This window comes from Helicoverpa zea, chromosome 7 (genome assembly GCF_022581195.2).
Source record: "Helicoverpa zea isolate HzStark_Cry1AcR chromosome 7, ilHelZeax1.1, whole genome shotgun sequence".
NCBI classification, from domain to species: Eukaryota; Metazoa; Arthropoda; class Insecta; order Lepidoptera; family Noctuidae; genus Helicoverpa; species Helicoverpa zea.
In genome coordinates, this window is record NC_061458.1 from 4,578,913 (window position 1) to 4,595,504 (window position 16,592).

Below are 16,592 nucleotides of genomic sequence, written 5' to 3' on the forward strand. Positions count from 1 at the left end.
CGAGATGCCACGCAAAAGAATTCAGGAATAAATTGGTATTTTTTCCTTATTTATTCTTCTATTATGAGGAAAACAAAATAAGAACGATGCAACTAATAATTCGTTGGTGATCTATGATTTTGTTGCAACCGCTATTCGAAGAGGTGCATTCGAGAGATTACGGTATTTTTTGGTTATGCTGCATTTTTTATACCCACTCATAATAGACTGAAATTATGTCTTGATTGATGTTTCTCTTCTAAATACAAATAAACTTAAATCCATTGATACTGTTAAACAGTTAAATTCTAAATCTTTGGGGGAATATTCCCAAAAAAACATAGCCTAGCATTTTTCCTAGTATGTCGGGGTTGGCTTACAGTCTTATCAGATGCAACTGAGTATCAGTAAGTGATTGCCTATCTCATCAACCATGTTATCCGGGTAAATTGATATGTAGTAATGAATGCTAAAGATAAAGTAGTGAGCCAAAAGCCGCTCATTTAATTTAATATCGATTAAAAATTTCAAACAGCCAAGATGACATATTTTACTAGAGTTAGAATAAAGAGTTCTTTGTTTATAAACACGGTACCTACAAAACAATACACTAAACCATAACTGTGTATAATATTATCTCCATGTAAAGTTCAATAATGCTTTAATGACTATTTTTATGAAATTATTTGACGCCAGACCCACCAAACTACAATACTTTAGTCCTGGAACCAAAAGTTTAAACTTAGGCTTAAGATACCTACCTATTTCATTTTAAACCATGCCTAAAAATAACAAACAAATCTTAAAAAGATTATATGAGCAATCATCTTTTATAACCTTAAGCACCGTTGAAAGAGCTTCTGAAACTTAATGACCTGCCTAGTTCCAAAAGCCATTCCAAAAATAATAATTATAAATAAGCTGAAGCTTGTAAGAGGTAGTGAAATTAGTTATTTCATACACTCTAAACAGGCAAGCAACTTTGAAAGGTCATCAAAGTGGGCACCTATTATGAAAACAGACAAGTTCATTTTGCAAGAGGCCTATTCATTTAATAAAGAAAGGACATACAATGTTTCTTGCAATTATATTTAATCAAATACAATATGTGAGTGTGAAATTTGAGTAACTTATTACTAAGTTGTTAATTAATTACTTTATTATTCTTCTTTCAGCAACTGAAAAGTTCGTTGACCGGAGTTTGGAGTAAAAGGTATTTCAATAATTTGTTCATTTAGAAAAAAACGAAGGGCCGGCATGTGAAAAGGTATACCTAAGTGGTAGAGAAAAAGCTTAGGCTTGCTATTTATTTAATATGAAGTATCTATTTTTTTATTTCTTTGGCACTAAACTGTATCATGTCTCAACCCTCTGTCTGATCTTAGTGTTAAAGTATAGTTTTGGTATGCTTTTATCCCAATTAAAAATCTGTGCAATGTTTAGCTGTTGATCTACATGTAAGTTTAATTGATAACGATCACCTGTCTGTTTGACGCTTGCACTTTATTAAAAACTGCTGCCCACTCACTGCTCACTCCTTGAATTTTAATTCGACGACTACAAATCACGAATCTCTCTTGTAAGTGTCTGTTGAGGATTATTGCAATTTATTAGGGAGTGTTACTTGTGAGATGTCGTCATATAGGAATGTAATAAAATTGTTCAAATAAATATCTACACACATAATCAAGCTTCCACAAAGAAAAAATATATTTAAGCGACGAGCTATTTTCCCGCGGTTTCACCCGCAACCCGGGGAAACTTCTGCCCGTGCCCAGCCAAAATACAGCCTAGCGGCGAAAGTCTAGCTCACCAACAGTGAAATAATTTTTCAAATCGGACCATTGCTTTGGAGCCTTTAAGGTACACAAACAAAAAAAATGATTGATCTTTAGAATATTTGTATAGAGGACAGAGTTCAAATGATATTGATGTTCTATTACCAATTTCGAAGAATAAAGTGTACGCACAAAGTACAATAACTTTAGCTAGTTCAGAAGCTTCTGAAACCAGTGAAGTGCGATGTTTGAACGAACTTTATGAACTGGTTCCGTAACTATTGTAGCTGAACGTGGAAACATTGTGTTTTACAAATCATGTTAAACTAGAGAATACTCCTAAAGTGTTAAGGAACATAGGTGGATAGAATAATCTGTAATGTATGAGGATTGGGAGTTTAATGTTTAGTTATGTTATTATCACCCTGCTCTAATCTAATCTTAACTTCTTATTTAAGGTCTTATTTAGGTTTAAAATATACGACTTTATGTTATTTCTAAAATAAGTTTACTTAAAGGAAACCATTTTACTATTTTTAATGAAATATTTACTAAATCGTTATTTAATTTAAATTAATTTATAACCAACTCCAATATAAAGCATCTATCGCTGTAATAAAACAAATAATAATTAATGAAACTTATAAAATAACACCTTTAAGTTAGATTAATCAATCATTATTTCTATTTAGTTTCAAATAAAAACTCTGTTACATAAATAAATACTCCTAAATACAAAACTTTCGTCCCTCTAGTTACAAAGCGAGCCACCCTATCTATTCCCCTGCGTATCTTTAAGGGTGTCAAACCGGTGGGGTGGCAGCAGCATCCAGCTTTGTACTAATAATATCATGTACTGAGTCAACCCTATGAGCTAAACACCATGACTAAACTAGTATATAACATAATTAGCAACGGTATTACACTTGTTTAGCTGAAAGGGTTAGAGGGATCTTCAATAATAATATAATAAATCAAACTTTATAAATTTGATTTTTTTAATAAATGTTTTATACGGGAAACTACACACTTGGCGCTGATATTACAAACGTGAATGTTTTTTATTAATCTGTAATTTTGGAATTATATGTACATATTTACATGACGTAAAAATAAACTTATTTACACATATATAAAAGTCTACAAGCCTGGCTAGAACAGATTAAATATTTTTTAAAGCTTTCCAAAAATTGGCCAATTGTTTATACTAAATGTCCTTCTTTTGAAGGATCAGAACTAGTTTGGGAGATGTCTAAGTCCAGCAGTAGGCTGCAAAAGGACTGTTTAGATAAATTGATTGCCATCATAAGTTCCTCATAATCCTTGATTGGTAGATAGGTGACGTTTATTTGAATTCATATTTTTGCAAGTATTTTTACGAAAAGCTTATTTCTGATGTATAGAAATAACTGACTAACACCTACCTACTCTCCCTTTTACCTTAGAGCAAAATGCACCAGACATAATTAATTACGTTTTACACATACAGATGACAGCGGATGTCGTGGTCTATTCCTCAGAAATATTCTTTGATATCATTTTACAACATTACAGTTACACCGACGCCACGTGGAGACGCACTAAAACAAATTCTTATCAGTCGTAAGTCGGGTCAGACAACTTTGAAGACCAATATATGCCTCTCTCACGGCAAACTTTTTTTCAATATAGTTTTTTTTGTTATGCTTAAGAATGCTAATATACCTAGTGTGTAAAATCTGATTAATGTCTAGCTTTAAAATGGTAATTTTATGCGAAAATATATTGGTTTCGAGTTATTTTTAAATGCGTTGAAATAGTGCGTGGGAAAAAGTTTAATAGTGACATAATGATCCATGCTAAAATACGACAGGGGCAAATATAGGTTGATCTGCCTTGTAAAAAAATGCAATTATATCACCGAATATAAAACGATATGTAAGAACAGAAAATGTTTCACAAAAATAGTTAAAATAGTGCAAATAGATGAAACCATTGCAAGTATCCTATACTACTAAGTACACAAATACAATTTTGCACTTACAAACACCTCGTTACCTATAAATACGAAACAAAACACCGTACAACTGTTGTAATATTCTTAGAATTCGGAATGTGCTTGCCTTAAATTTATGACTATGTTAAATTTTTGACGCGACTCGTTATGATGCAAAATAATCATACCTATTGTACTATTGCGTACTATTTTCACAGTTACTTCCAGGAAAAGATGTGGTTATGTAATATTTCTTACTTTTGTAGCTTAAAAATAATTTAAAAACATTTATGAAGTGCAAGAAGTAAAGAAGGTGGCATGCTAGTTTATTACGAAAGTGTTTTCTGAATTGAAATCTTTTCTTGAGTCTGTATTCAATTTATTGAAAAGCAAAGACATATGGTCCTGAAAGGACTAGACAGCGTTCGTTTTAAGGTTGTTTTCTTTTAAGCGCCTTTTATTAATCTAAGTAATGTGTCTGTATTAAATTATTTTAAATTGTACCAAAATTGCTAACAATCTTTGAATAAATGGGTATAGGTATCTATGGTTGCAAGTCTTGAAAATATCAAGTTTTCTTTAGTCTATTCTGTCGTCAAGAATCCAAGCTTGATCTAAAACAGAAAGCTCATCTAATAATTTATGTTAAGTATTTTCGCATTATCCTTTAAATATTATTATTTAATTGCATATTATAAACTTATTTCATCAACAATGGAAACTGGTACTGATGAAAATATATTTTTAAATCTTGTTGCCAACTTAATCCAAATATTAAGACTTTTCCTTATTTAAAAAACCTGTATAAAACTGCTGATTTTGAGTTTTTGTTAAGGATGTTAGTAATAATAATAGTATAGGTAAATTAAATTAGGTAAATGTTTATTGCAAAATAAAAGCTTGATTAAACATTGTCATAACAGACCACCACTTGTGCACAAATGTGCTAGTGTAATCATGAGGTGTAAAATCACTTTTACTGAAATAAACTATTTGATTTAATTGAGTGCCTATGATTAAAACCATTTTAGGGGTCATCATTCTCCGTGTGAAAGGAGGCCTGTGCCCAGCAGTGGGACGATTAAAAGGCTGCAACAACAACAACAACAGGGGTTATCCTAAATAAGTCTGAATTAAGCAACGCTGCATTAAATATATATTGCTTTACCATAAATAAATATGAGAAGATATTACTATGTCTAATGACAAATAGTTTTACACCATCAGTATACTTAAGTAGTTTAAGAGCAAACTTCGGTGCTAACTAAATTTTTCTAGATTCATCCTACTTACTTTTGCTTATTAAGAAATTAGAATCGCACTGTTCGCCCGTACGCGGCAACTAGCGATGCAATTTTAAGGCTGTGTTGTCGCAACCGATGTCGCGATAATTAACAAATTAACTTTAAATATAGCGACGAAAGACAATTTTAAATAAGCAAAAGTTTTTATGAACTTACGAAATACTTATAGCACTTTTAAATTATGTAAAAAATGGACGTTGCGACATTATTCAGCAGATGAAAATTATTAGAACACTTTAAGAGAATTTTAGCTGAAAATTATTATAAAATTGTTAGTAATCGAGACGGTCGATCTGCTACTACTGTAATACTTAATTCCAGTTTTTCGATATTAAACATCGGATATGATATTCTAGGTAATAGTGGCACAGCCATCCAACGAAAGAAAAAAATAAAACAGATTTTAGGAAGCTTACCCTATACTAACTAAAACAAACAGAGTACCTACTACATCTTTGCTGTTTTCTTTACAACAAAATATTAAAATTGTCGAATCTATAATGTCACAATATTATACAATAGACTGAGACAAAAAAACTAAGATCTAGTCAAGTTTTTCTAGCACCCATGGCCTTGGTCAGATCATTTGCATCTTATGTCGTTGCAACGTTTAAATTAGTTTAGATAAAATGGTTTTTAGCCAACTTATTGGGCACTTATGGCACAACATAAACCAAGTTTTATTCAATATACATGAATTTTGATTGATGTTTAAGTTCATCTTATTTACCTATGCCCAATTTCTCCGACAGCATATATAAACGGCCATTTTTCTGTGGTTTACTTTTAAAATTGAATGTAAAAAAACGGAATTTTATGTTGACGGTGGATTTGGAATCCGTGTATGTAACAATGAACTTCGTATCTTAGTAGCATCAGGACTTATTAAGACTTTTAAATAAAGTTACATTACATTATATAATTAATTTAATAAATAAAGTTGAGTAGTTTACACCTCAATAGACAATTCATTGTTTTTTGATATAGGAATTATAATTAGTAGTTCGGTTGACTAACTAAGAGAACTTAAAAAAAGTAAAAAATGCAGTTCTGAAAGTTAGATTAGATAGACAAAAAACAGTGATGCGATGAAATCATCACATGATGAGTATTTCTTTAAAATACCATTTTTTCAAGCAGTCTATGCTAGCAATTGGAATGTTTTTCCACATGTATTTATATAAATAAGAAGCCTATAAAATTATGAAGTCTCTGTCAACCTGTGGCTCTAAATCACAAGTACCTAAATACAAGTTACTTATAAGTGTTCTGTGCTTTTAAAAGCTAGTCCTGGTCTAAGTTTCCGAACGTCTCAATGCATATTCAATCAAATTGTAGGAACAATCATTACTTTGTTTAGGATCCGTGCAACTCAAGTGCAGTCCTTCGTTTACGAGAGTTTCCTTCACCCGCCCTCAACTCGCACGTACTGTCATAAACTACTGATGCAAGTGACGTTATCTTATTTTCGATGGATAAACTAATTAAGGTAATTTGTGCAATGTTAGTAAACTAAAATGCATAGTGAGATGACAAGTCTAAGGTGCAGAATAGGTAATAGTTAAAAAATAAGTTAAAAAGTTGTTGTGTTCTCTTTGAGTTCCGAAGTTTTGAGTTTGTAGTTACATGGAATGTAAGAATGCATCACTAATTAAACAAAATAGTATGCAAACATTCGATTTGGTTTATTTATTCAACAGGACAACAAACATGCAAAACAAAGTCATATTTGAATATTTCAGAGTCGTGCTGAAAGATGCTTCCTGTTGCATTATGCACTTTATTTAGCTAGGTGCAAGCATTGGTTGAAATGGTTCTCGTGGCAAAAATATTAGAAGGTAACAATGACCTTTAATGTCAATGAAAAATATTTATATGCACATGCATACGCTTTATCATCGGCTTTTTGGTTGTGATAAAAATTATGCTGTTTAATATCTTGGTGAGTTTTATCTAACCTTGAGTGAAACATATTTATAATATCAGTGATATTATGTAAACGAATAGCAGCGAGAGATAGCAGTGCAGGCAAGCGTCGGCGGCGAGTGGTGAGCGCGGCGACGTACAGTGAAAGGCGATGCGCTTGACCGTCGCGGCGGCAGCGCCGGCCGCCGGAGAGGACGCAAGGGCGCCGTGCGTCTTGCCGAAATTATTCGGGGCTCGCTGCACAATCGATTTTTCCCGCCCGATGCGGAAAATTCTTCGGGGCGGGGCGGGTGTAGTGCGACGGGAGGAGGGGGGCCGAGCGAGGGGGGCATAGCGCCAGGGGGGCAGGCGGAGTGCAGCGGGGCGGTGCAACGCGCGCCGCCGTCCCGGCCGTCGGGCAGACAGTAGGACGGCGACGCCACTGAGAGTCGGTGACCACGGCGCGAGGAGCGCGCTCGCCGCACAGTGACATGTAGCGCGGCCGCCGCGCCGCAGCCCCGCGACCACTCCGCCGGTGGCGGCGCGCCGATGCGCCTGCCGCCCGGCCCGACGCCGACGCCCGCGCCGCGATACCTTCCCGCGATCCGCAACTAATCCTCACCAGTGTCACTTTCACTGTTACACCTGAAGCGAGCCCTTCAGCCCGTCTGTATTGACGACAGTCGTCGGATGGAACCCGGAGTGCGCCGATTCGCATCAAGGTTAGACGAATATTTGAATGTGAGTGTTAGTGCGCCGCCCGCCGACGATCCAGCGCGCCCTAGCGCACCCCTGTACTTCAGCTGTACGCGCACACTACAGTAACACATAGGTAGGTCGAAAACACGTGAGAACCCACTCGCCACTGACTCATGTAAAATTCCAACAGGCCGTTTTCGGCGGAACATTTTCCCGAAAACTTCCTTTCATGCTCCCTGAAGATAATCTAATGCAATTGTTACATGTATTTGAAACACATGATAATCGTTATAATTCCAGTGTTCCAAACGTTGAAGATTAGGAATCGTTTTCCCGCGTTTGTGTATTTAGCGCCAAACTGGTTTGTTATCCTCGTAGTATTAGATTGTCTGAGATTTAGTTTTTATAGTAGCCTGTATCAACATACTATGAGCGCATAGATGAGTTTTATATAAAAAATGCTCGTGAGTCAGTATTGGACTATAACGTGACATCGCACCGGGCGGAGCATGCGGTGAAATTGGAATGTTCTAAGTTTTTATTTTTCACATATGTAAACTTTTATATAAATACTAGTGTCTATTAATTAGTATGTTATGAGTAGACGTAGTCACCGAATATAGATGTGCATGCAGGTGGAACCTGGTATGTCGCACTGTGCGTGTCGCACATACAGGGGTACGCTGATCGCACGTTCGGTAAATATTTAAAAAGCAGCTTTTGTCCACCGCATACATCGCGTGATATTACCAATTGGAAAAATACATTACCTTCCGTCTATGCAGCGCTGGTTTTACCATTTGCTTAAACGATTATATCGATAAAATCGCATCGAATTGTCGGATAGCTTTGGACAGCGCGCGCCTTCACCGAAAAGTTTCAAATGATACTTTCATTTCAGGAAAATTTTCTGTATTTACCCTCATGTACAATTGTTCTGTAACAGTAATCGTAAAGTCTAGTATTTAAGATGTGTAGACAAGTTATTAAGAGCCTTAATTATGTTCTTTAATTATAGCTTTAAGTCAAATGTCTAAGACAAAGCCTCATTGCCGCCAGAAATAGTTTGCAATTCACATGTTCAAAATTATGCACGTTTATGTTTCATTGAATTGAGAACTTCATGTAATAAACAATGGCTTATATAACGCATAATTAAGGTACAGACGCAAAGTTTTCATTAAAATCGAATTAATTTTGTAGTTAAGCTTTACAGCATTGTCTTAACGTTGGTTCCGACTAACTGTATTTGTTAAACTTATGAAGGAAGTTTTAGTGATCGATTAACTATAGGTTAATTTTAGTTACCGGCTTTATTTATTTCAACAATAGAAACATAAGTTTGACATACAAAAATGGTTTAATGCCAACTTAATACACCCCTCAGCTGAAAACTTGCCTTGGTGACAAAAGATAGTTTACTTTTGATAAGATCTTGATAGTAGGGAAATGAATAAATTTAAGATTTTATTTCATAGTGCCTATAGTCATATCTATATGTTAACTTTTTAAAATCTTAACAGTAAAGTAGACAGGTTTTAATTGCATGTTATAAATAAATATAGGTAATATATGTTAGTGGGTGTATTTTATAACTAGACTGCAATATTTATTTGTAGCAATAAATATTTTCACTACAGCAACCACACTATTACAATAAGTTATACATATGATTGATGTTAAATATAGACTTTACATTATCTAATAGGTCATAATTTATATTTTTAAGGAATACTGGGGCGATCATTTTCATACCATTAGAAATATAAGTGTTTGATTAATACGTCTTTAACTAAAAAAAACAGGCTAAAAAAACTTCTAACTAAACCATAAATTAGGTTCTTCTGATGTTTATTTGTAAATATCATGAAATGAAACAATATATCAATTTACAATGATTTAAAACTTAGTAAGAAAAAGTTTCTTAGTTTGCCGGCGGTACTTTCATAGTCCACATTCATAGCAAAGTGTAACATACCAGTGTTTAATGTACCTAATCTTTCTTAGAACAAATTGCAATGGAAATACTGTAGATTAAGTGTGATTTCTTTATTGACGCGTATTTTATCAACGACTACTGAAACCACGGAGTTGTGTTTTGTTAACTTTAAACAAAACTTTTGGCATTTTTTCTTCACGTTCAACATACATTATAGTACGAATATTACCTACTTAGTACAATCATTTTGATTTAACTGTTGATTCAAAATTAAATATTAGAATTGGTGCAAATAAGACGCAGGTATTGATTGTGAAGGGATATAGATTAACTACAGGTAATCTTAAATATTACTTCAAAATATACATAAAGTCAAATACTTGGTTTTAAATAAGTGTTGTATACCTACCTACTTATAGGTACGTATCTTGGTAATCTAGTAGTTCGTATTGAAAACTTATTATATTTTATTTAAATAACTTTAGTGTTTCCTCCAATTACACAAAATAATACACATTTAGGGTACTGTTTAACATCATTCAACTAAATCGTATTATTACCTATATAATCATTATTACATCACGAATTTTATCGATCTTATTATTGTTACATCATAAACTTACAAAGGTGTAGATTTATCTTTTTATGTTTTGCATGATTCTTTCAATAAATCGATAAACGGTAGATATCTATAGTACACACTGGACCAGTAAATCCGGGTCATTTACAAATAAACAAAACTTCTCAAATATAGACATTTGTCTTGTCTTTTCTTCTTCTCTTATTGTTTTCAGAACTCTTTTGTCTATTACTAAAAAAAGTATATGCATTTATAAACCTACTCCTTGGACAGTGTTCCTAAGTTAACAATGAAACAGATCTTATAACTTTTATTTCTTTACAACTGACCAGGAATAATTGCACTTGAGTGTACAAAAACATAGGTATATTATTTTAATGGGATTTAATTATAATTAATATTAACGGTTCTTGCATTATAATATACAGTTCTTAACTTACTATACCATAGTATGGTGTTGGTTTACGGTAAGGAAATATCGTAAAGTCTGCACGTTCCTTTTTTGCGTCTCATAATTATAACGTTATAGGTAATAAGGTTCAACTTATTAATGTGCTCATAAATTAGCTCTCGAATGAATTTAATTGTTACTTTATGTTCATTACAAATAAATAAATATTTTTCTGGCACTTTCAAATATTTTAAAGCGTACCTAAGTTTAGCCTCCAATATTATATAAGTTATATTTTTAAATAAATTAATAGAGAATTTATAAATATTCAATTAAAAATAAGAAGGTATTGTAGGGACAACAATAGCCAATTAATGTTACTCTAGCCATTTAATAAGTAGGTACATACTTCATTTCAAAATTATATTCACCAAGACTTCAGCAATTATTAAAAACAATATAATTACAATAATTTCTGAATACACAATCAAAAAAACAGATTGTGTTACAGCCATATCACTTGACTTAAGTATCAGTTATCTTGATCATTCAAATAATTAATTGCTTGATCTGATCTGAAATTTATTTTTCTTCAAGAGGCTCTTAACAACTGAAAGTTAGCCCAGTTCAACGAAATTGATCTTCTAATATTACATTTGTCTAATACAACTATTTATGAAGGTTGTAACAGGATAAGTATAGCAAAATGGTTCCTAGTTAAAAAAACACAAATGTGTAGAAAGATTGTAGAGAAAGTCTTAAAACTATATACACCTTTGAGAATGCCTAATTTTATATCAGCTCCATTGCTCACTTTTCCTGAAGCACAAATCTCCGAAATTATTTTTACTATTGATCCAACATTTTTATTTTTACATTAAAAACTTATTTTTACTATTTAAAATTGTACCTATATTGCAAAAGAGTTATAGGTAGGTACTTTTTAAAATGGTAATTAACAAGGCCTAAGTGAACATTAAATGTCCAGATTTACAATCTACTGAAATGCCAAACATGTCATAAATTCTTCAATGTCTAAGGGATTGTTCACACCAAACGTATTGTCCGCCGCTGACTGTGAGTATACTCACAGTCGGCCTCAGTGTGAACGTCGACTCAATCTGCAGTACGCGTACTCACCAAGCCGACAATAGGCTATAGCGTACGATACGCTACATGTGTGAACAAAAGAATACGCTCGTGTAGGTTCACACTAGATGCGTACGCTGAGCGGCCGACTATTCTACACATAAAAGAGCTCAGTATTTGAAGTTGCTCGTAGTATTTTATAAACGATCTCTGAGATCACTCGTGGTTCCCATACGATAAAACTAGTGTATTTAAAAAAAAAATCGGACGTTTACTGATATTTCAATTAAATGATGCGCATTCAGATAGTTGCCATTTGCGAAGCTCTAGAGGAAGACGAAAATAATAAAAAGAAGAGATTGTGGGTACATCCCTTAAATTTGAAGAGATGTTTTCTTGGTCAATTTCATACTTTATATTTCGAATATAGACTTTATCCAAATAAGTTCAAGAAATATTTTCGTATGACAGTAAAAACATTCGATGAGTTACTATCTTTAATACGTATAAGTTTATATAAAAGGGACACTAATTATCGACGTGCTATTCAGCCAGAAGAAAGATTGACAATTACTTTAAGGTAAGAGGAAAACAACTTGTACTGTAATCAACACTTATTTATTATAATCAAATCAATCACGTTTAAACAATTGCGAAAAGAACAATGTCAGACGTCCATAGTAACTTAGGCTCAATCAAAATATTTCATGTACAGTGAAAATTCTTACAGTTTCTTGTGTAGTTTCCCGCTGATCCCCCCAAAGGATTGTTCCCCCCAAAAAATCCCCCGTGGGCAGAAAATACCCCCAAATTTGGGGGGAATCCCCCCAATCTGGCATCACTGCGCGGCGGTGCGGACGCGGCGGAGCGGCGGTGCGTACGCGGCGGAGCGGCGCTATTCGGCAACTGCGTCCGCGTAGCCAATCCGCGTCCGCCGTGCATAGTCGCGTAGTAAAATAATCGGCTACTGAGAGTCAGCTACAACAGACGACGTAACAGCGTATAGTCGGTTCGGTGTGAACGACAATTTCAATATATATGGAAAAGCAATAAACTGCGTAACGCGCGCTCACAGTCAGCGGCGGACAATACGTTTGGTGTGAACGATGCCTAATACTCAATTAATCCATACAATGATAGTGCAATTAATGGTATCAGCACACTACAAACTTTTAGTCGGCCGATAGTTTGTTGGCTCCTTGATCAGTATGAAGATATCAGACCGACTGAAAACTTGAGCTGAATAAAGAAAAAAAAAATTTTACCTACCATCGAGTCAACTGTGGGCCGACTGCTTAGTCTACAGTATGCGGGTAATCTAATAAAGACCTAAGTAAAACTGCTAATTCCGTCAAAATTAGCCAATATTGCTACATGTCTAGTTCGCGTTTTGTTCGTAACTATAATTTGTTAAGAAGTAACGCCCAAAAAAGGCCGATACTTATACACGCTAATTCAGAACATCCTGTCTGTATGTAATACTCGTTTACGCAGACTTCATGCTTACATGAGTAACGGAAAACATGATTGAACTAATAGATAAGTTACGCAAAACCTATAGGATACTAGTGATGTGACGGACCGCATTCATGAATTATTTGTCAATTCGATCTTACTAAAAGACATCATTCAAATATACTTTAAATTGACAAAGAAATTAACTAAATATCAAAGAAACAGTCTAATAGTACGAACAAATAATCTATGCACGTGTACCTATGTACCTATGTTACGATATCATTTTTTACGACTCCACTTGAATGCAAGAATGATTTAAATACGTTATTAATTCACAACAAAGTATAGGCATATTGTAACAGCAATTAATAATACTTTGTATAAATTATTCGAGTAGAACATTGCGTTCGTAAGTCTCATTTTTTCATTGAGTGGTCTCCATGCGATTGTAACAATACGATTTATGTTAACTTCCATGCATCGCTCGATTACGTTTATTCTGAGATTAAACGCAGCCGCTTTTCACGTAAAATTAACCATGTAATTAAAAAACTATAGAGCCGACGGCGTGAGTCTAGACTTAGGCATTCCTAGCATTGATTTCGTTGAGTATACTCGCATATCGGTAATTAAGCTGTCTGAAAAACTCGTGTGCTTGCAGATTGACTAATGAACAGGTTATAGTGTTGAATCTTGCAATTTGCCATTTCTCAAAATTGGATAGGCACCTGGTATTTTTAGAATAAGTATATAACAGGTAGTACACAGGTAGTACAGGTAAATGGTTAATTTATGTTTCAAGAAACAATTCAAAATCTAAGCGGTATCTAACGGTGCAATCAATGATAACAAATTCGACATATTTTATAATTTAACCGCCATTTGACCGTAGTCGAAATTAGAATTCAAGTACACAATGAGGATGTGTCATGAAGGAAAATAGGTACTTGTAAAACTACTTTCTTATAAATATTGATTGAAATGTACCTATTAGCTTGGTCTACATTAGGTATCTATTTTAGTGTGCAGTACTCATTCATATACCCACATAATATACCTGAAAAAGCCGCTATTTGAGTCCTATTTTTAGTCTCACTGGTTTAATTAAAAAAAAAAATGAAATAATGTTTAGACTTTCAAAAATTACGTCGTCAAAATGTTAGAATTGTAAAATTAATATTAAATTTTGAATTTTAATTAGTGGTTTTACAAATGAGCTTTAAATTGTAGACCCCAAGTTACTACAATATAAATAGGTTTAACTTAAATATAAATTATTAACAATTTACAAACATAGTATGTAGGTAATATAATAACATATAACTGCATAGAACAGGTACATACAAATCTATTTATAAGTATTTAAACAAAGCATTACCTAATTTTAAACACAAAACAAAAGAATTCCTGTTGACCTCCATGCACTGAACTGAACAAAAAGAAAATACGGCTAGCGGAAAAAAACATATTCAACACTTTTAAACAAATCTAAAATATATATATATTTACAAAATATATATAAACATAAAACAAAAATTTGCATAAAATAAAAAAAATTGTTAGTCAGAATAATTTCTAATTAAACGTTTATGAGTTTGCCATTGGTGAGTCAAACATCAAAACAATTAATGGCTCATTTCATTATTGTAGTTATAATTGTACTGATTTATATCTTGTGGTTCAACACTTTTTATTTACTTACCTAATAAAGATTTAAAAACTCAAAATTGATAAAATTTTCAACAATTACCGTCTTACCACAAAAACTTTTAAACGTCAGTTTATGCCTTGTCTAAAAAAATGTCAAATTATGACGTTGACATATGGTTCATTTTGCAGCCAAAATTTTATTAGACAAGTGTAAAACAGGGTTTAAAGTTTTTGTAGTAAGGCCCTTAGTGTTTATTCGATAATTATTTATATAAATTGCCGTTGTCTCATTGTAAACACAAATTCATATTTGTTACTTCTGTCACGTCGTTTCAAAACTACAATGTAGCAATTGTACCTTTTACCATATCTTGAAAAATAGTTCACTGATTGATCATGGCTTTTAGATTCATTTAGGTATAATGTTATGAAAAATGACCAATAATTTCAGTTCGGAACGGTATATACTAAGTAACATCCGTATGCCTAAGTAGAAACTAAGTCTATAATGACTGGTACCTACATAATATTTTACATTATCACGTAACATACATACCGAAATAATAATATTATCAAATTAACTGAATAACATCATTAACCGACAAAAATATAAACCGATACCGATATTTCATGTAACCTTTCCTTTAAATTCAATGTCATGAAATGCATTTGGTACCTTTTCTTTTCTATTTTCCTGCGTACATTTGAAATTCAAGGGAAAAAAGGTAATTGTTCTAATCTCATTTACCGTTACCCATAAAAGCTGTACTACATCCTTAGTTATATGCCCAAATGCGAAAGAACTAGGACTGTCTGCTTATCCGACATTCATGCCAAAATTGCCGTACAGATTTAATGTTTGGTACAAGTAACTTAACTAGAAGAACATTGCAGAAATTGACTGCACGTTAAAATGACCAGAGGAGTTGGGTACAAAGGCAGTTTTAAGTCTATCTTTTTTGTCTGGTTATGTAATGGTCAACGTAGAAAATGTCACGAAGTAGAAGCTAAAAGTAAATATATAATTTATGAAGTATTTTCAGTATGTATAAATTACATCACGGCTTTGTCGTGGGACAGGAAAGGTGCGAACGAAAACAAACATGTGATGAAGTGCTCGTCCGCTAATAGAAACACCTTATTATATACACAACTGCATCCTATTATATCAGTAAATACCTATAACAATGTACTAGGCTAGGAACTATTTGCTAGATTAACAAGCCAATTACTGGCGACTGAACAAATGCTAAAGAAAAATTCTGTTCCAATTCTTTTTTTAAATCACTGCATTTTTTATGAATAAAATTTGTTTTTTCTTTTGATAACTAATATTGTTCAAAATTAAGACTTCAATTTTATATTATTTAATATGATGACTTTAACGTGATGTATTAAACTGAAATTAATTCATGTCATTAAAGTGCACGTGCCTGTGTTAATATTTTTTTTGTTTATAATAGGTACTGATGCTATTATAAGCTGTGCCTTAAAAAAATATTTTAATAAATGCGTATAAATATTATATAATAATAGATGAGACTGAGACCCATGACACAATGCAAATTCATGGTGTTTTATCATTCAAGAAGTTTGTTAGACACTCACAGAGGCCCATTTATTTATTTTAATTCAATCATATTATTATTGAATTATATAAAAACATTTACACAGCGCCTAACATCCAATATAATCTATAAAAAATCGTTTTGAGCGCTATTGTAGCGGCACACAATAGTTAGCGCACATTATCTAAACGCGCGGGTGGGTGCGCTTGCGTTGCCTACCGTCTGACATCGGCGCCGCCGCCGCGCACTGTAATGCCTAGCAATTAACATTGACGCG

The 16,592-nt window shown here is 33.3% G+C and overlaps 1 protein-coding gene across 2 annotated transcripts in view; it reads left to right on the forward strand.

The window, feature by feature from the left end:
• Positions 1 to 7,350: 7,350 nt before the first annotated feature.
• The window catches only part of LOC124632166 (protein jim lovell-like), a 44,226-nt gene continuing 34,984 nt past the window's right edge, over positions 7,351 to 16,592 (forward strand). The window contains exon 1 of one of the 2 annotated variants that reach the window (XM_047166872.1): positions 7,351 to 7,773. The gene's annotated coding sequence lies outside the window, so the exon portion shown is untranslated. The remainder of the gene's footprint in view (positions 7,774 to 16,592) is intronic. The other variant, XM_047166874.1, reaches the window with a different exon arrangement.